Source organism: Hermetia illucens, chromosome 2, assembly GCF_905115235.1.
Source record: "Hermetia illucens chromosome 2, iHerIll2.2.curated.20191125, whole genome shotgun sequence".
NCBI classification, from domain to species: Eukaryota; Metazoa; Arthropoda; class Insecta; order Diptera; family Stratiomyidae; genus Hermetia; species Hermetia illucens.
The window spans coordinates 148237993-148242749 of record NC_051850.1 but is presented as its reverse complement, the minus strand read 5'-3'; positions in this window follow the sequence as shown (position 1 = coordinate 148242749).

The following is a 4757-nucleotide window of genomic DNA, read 5'->3' as shown; positions in this document are numbered from 1 at the left end:
TATGATGGTACAATCGTACCGAGAAAATGCGCTGCCGAAAGTTTTTCACCTCGAAGCCGGTGGCGAATATGAGAATTCCGAAGTTTAAATGAGGCGAATTTATTAATGCAAGTGCACTGTTAAGAGTACACCATGGGAATAGCAATTTGAAAAAAGAGAGAATTCCAACGAAACAAACAAAACAAGCCTGAATGGCGAAACTGAAAGAGATTTTCGCGGCAAATAAGTGGGAATTGTCATTAATAGTAGTCATTTCGCTACCTATACCGCATCATGAAAAAGCTTGCAGGTGGTCGTATGCCTTTCAATGGCTCTGTAAGACATGTTAAAAGTTACCCTTTACTTTATGATAACGATCAGCTAAAAAGCCGGAAGGAGTACTTCATGACGATTCTGAATTGTGTCATATCCGCTGAAGCTGCACCTTTTGGGGATGATATGGCAAATCAACGTACAATATATGTTTCAGTGCAGAACTTTTTCGCGGAGCTCCTGCAGTCTCTGCAGAGTAGCTACATTAACTTATTCGTAAGTCCTACTAATCCCAAATCTTTCCCAGTGGACAGAGGAAAGAGATGATCATTAAGATTTGGAGGAAGGACACCCATCCTGAGTGTGATCACTGGATGGGTATTTGAGTGCTTCTTGCTGTTGAGAAATTACTAGCTAAAATCACCCTGGAGTATTTCAAAGAATCTCAAAGGTTTAGTCGACAGAAAGCAGGCTGGATGCCTCTGTACTGACCATATTAAAGGGTTGAATTCAGTTGTGATGGCTCGGAAAATCGAAAAATTTTCTGTTGTATATTCTTTAAAAACATTCTCACCAAAATTTATGATTATCGGAATATAAGTTCCGAAGTTGCTACTTATAATGCGTAACCACGGTGCGCCAGCGTAATAGTTTATAGATGTGACGGCACAAAATGTCACCACCATTTAAATGCCGGATCGGAGTTCTCCACCAGAAATCCTGTGACGACATCTTCTTGCTCTTTCATTGCATCATGAAAGGGGAAAAGGATACAAGAAGGATCAGGCCGAAGATAAATGCCAACAAAACTAACATCCTTGGTCTGACTGCTTAACTCATTCTTCCTATTTGAACTAATGTGCAGAGCATCGGGGTTGGCGAACAATTTCTACATCTGGGAAGTGATATTTCTGACGGCACCAAACTTGATGTCGCTTGACGTATTAACAATACTAAATCCACCTCCTTTGTTTTGTCCAAAATCTAAAAATGCAACTATTTTAACATAAAACTGAGGCTGTTCCGCGCCAATGTTTTCTCTTTGCTTCTATATGGAAAGCACATAGTTATTCGGGAGCTGGAAGCTTTCATCCACTCATGTTTGCATGGTGTCATTAGGGTACTCTGTCCTAAAGAATTAATAATGGAAAAACTGTAACTGAAGACGGGAGTAGCAGCATAGGTCACATATTGAGAAAGAGTGATAACTGCATTACAAAAAAAATAGTTAGCGTTCCGGTGCTTGTAGTTCTTCTAAATAAAAATAAAGCTAGGCAGCTTCTCCTACCACAATATATTTCAATAGTTTGCATATACGTATTTCGAGAACTACTTACTCTCTTCCTCAGTACTTAAGCTACAGCTTTATTTTTAACTGCATTATGATTATGAAAATTATTATATGGGAATTTTGGTTGTTTTCATTTAATGCGTGCGGAACTTATGCACCCAATTTTTAAATTTTCCCCTCCACACTATTATGGATTATAAGACATCCGTCTATTCTCTTTTTAGTATTATTTTTTCCCATTCGATTTTCAATGAGACTCTACTTCATCATAATTAATTTTTTGCAAGTCATAAGCCCACAGCAACGGGACAACACAAAGATGAATGCAAACATCTATGGCCGACTGGGATTCCAAATCGGAGCAATAATGTCGAGGTGCTGATGCACAACCAGCTCGACCTTCGCACCGGGGGTTTAAGTTTGCATATTTTATAAACTAAAAAAAAGTTTAAAAAAAGCCATTAAAATTGTTCTAAGTACAGAAAAAAAGTCTTAACAATGAACATTTTTAAGTAGGTTGACGAATACGTATAGTATGGGCCTTTAGTATGTTAAAATAATTTATCTAAATACAATACGTACATTTTATTGTCTAAGAGTCCAGTAAATTCCCAAAAGGGCAACAAATACTATTACTTCGTTAATAACACTATATGCATATATATACTAAACTTCCCTGTACGCTTTCTATCATATATTATGATTCATGTGGCTACAGATTTTTGAACTCCTGGGATGCAATAAAAGACGTTTTTCATCAAATTTATAAAATATGGTGTCATATCATCATTAGCTTTATTTGACTCTATTTGGACAATCAAGTTCTTTTTACATGATTTTTGGATGCGTGGACCCCACATTAGACTAAACATAAAATTATGCAATAAATATATTGTTTGAGGTTGTGAATTGGTTCTGAGTTTACTAATGGGGGACTGGGCTAATTTTATGATGCAACTGACCACCATATACTGCACTGTGCACCCGAAAAATGGCTGCTTGCTCAAAACATTTTCTATCAAACTCCGGATCCGCAGAACATCGTTGTAAGCTTGGCTGTTATTAAAAGGAAGATTCATGTACAACCTAAAATTGGGAAAAAAATATTAAGTGGTCATTAACCATAATCAGGCAAAGCGAAAATCCTTTGTTTTTCAAATGAGTATGATGAGAAAAGTGGTCGAAGGATAGTATAGGTCCCAGAGCGAAACGTGGATTGGTATCCACGATGGAGTAGAAAATCTGGAAAGCGCCTGCTAAACCAACACTAACAGCTCTACTACCAAACCTTATCTCCACTTTCACATGGTGACCGCTGGAAGTTCGTGCTTAACGAAAGACGGGGGAGGATGAAGGCGAGCTTCCCGCGCCCAAACACGGGACAAATTGCACCAACTGGTCCTCCAGGTTGGGGGTTGGGACGAACCCGGCAATGAAAACGGAATAACGAATTTTCTCATGGAATATGCGCTCCCTACACATATCGAATGTTGCCCAGCAGCTAGCCAGTCCAATATAGGGCTGATGTAACCGCATTACAAGAAATGCGCTAAACAGGGACCATTATAGTGGCCATCCAGTAAACCATGTACTCTTAGCCAATCAAAAAATGAAACCTGCTGTGTATCGGCTTTGAAAATATAAGCGAAAGGCTATGCACTCTGCGCTTACGAGGCAATTTAGAAATATAAGTCTCATTGACGTTCACGCCTCTAGAGACGAGACTACAGAGTCGGAGATGGATACCTTTTACGAGGTAGTAGAAAGAACCCTCGAAATCTATCCCAGGTATGATATTAAAATCAGACTTGGAGATTTTAACAGCCAAGTAGGGACAGAGCCTGTATTCAGACGATACGTTGGCTCCCATAGCTTACATAAGAATACGAATGATAACGGATTGCGGATTATTCAATTAGCAATGTTACACGAAATAGTTGTTGGAAGTACCTAGTTTTCGACGAAAGCGGTCGACAAACATACGTAAGCCTCTCCAGACGGGACGATTTTCAATCAAATTGACAAAGTGTTGATTGAACGACGCCACCTTGCAGCTTTGATTCCAGAACATATAGGGGGCCAATATAGACTCGGATCTCTATCTAGTTGGCGTGATGCTCCGTGCTGGAAAAATGCCACCACCTATATCCCCTCTGATAATCAGAGCCCGCAACAGAGCCCTCCTTTTTCTCTGCAGCAAGCGATGGAAAAGCTTTTGAAATATTGCCATCAGTTGCACCACCTTTTCATCAACTTCAAGGCGGCCTATAATATAGCCAGGGTAAAAATGTTTACGACCATGAGAGAATTCGGTATCCCGACAAAATTGGTAAAACTGTCTAGGCTGACCCTGATCAATGTACGAGGTCAGATAAAAGCAGCAAGATCACCCTCGAAACCATTCGACATCAACAACAGCCTAAGATAAGGAGCCTGGCACTAGAAAAAGTGATCCGTGATGCTGAGGTGCATGCGAGAGGCACCATCCTCTTTAAGGCCACCAGACCACTACCCTACGCTGACGCATGGGAAGAACAACCCGAGACGTACAAGCTGCCTTCATCAAAATCAAGCAGGCGGCGCGAGATCTTGTGTTGCACATCAATGATGGCAGACGAAATATATGGTGGCAATGTTAGACCAAAAACTAAACAACCAACAATATCATATAGCAGTGGTTAAACGAGAATAAAGATAGGAGACTACGACTTTGAGACCGTTGATAATTTCTCCTATTTAGCGTCGAAAATCACAACCGACAACAGTACGACGATGAGATCCGCGCACGGTTGTTGGTTGGCAACGGAGCCTATTTCAGGTGACAAAAACGGTTCCTCTCGAAAAATCTCACTATTGCGTCAAAGCTTTTACTGTGCTAGACAATGATGTTACCTCCGAAGAATTTTTAGCCCCCTACATGAGGATGGACGATTTCGTAACCTACAGAATGACGACTATGAGCAATATCATGACAGTCTGGTAGTACGAGGTACGGCATTTAGATTTCATCCTGCATTTGCGTTTCAAGCAAAACTATCTCAGAAAACTGTGTGTCTCTACTTAAAGTAGTTTTCTATTTCTGAAGATTAGATCGCCATTCGTGCCATACCTAGTTGAAGATTTGTGCTGCATCCAAAAACACCACTGAGCAATATTCTCTGGTCTTTAGTGCGTTTTAGGGAACCAGTAATTTTACAGTTTTTTTAAAGAATAG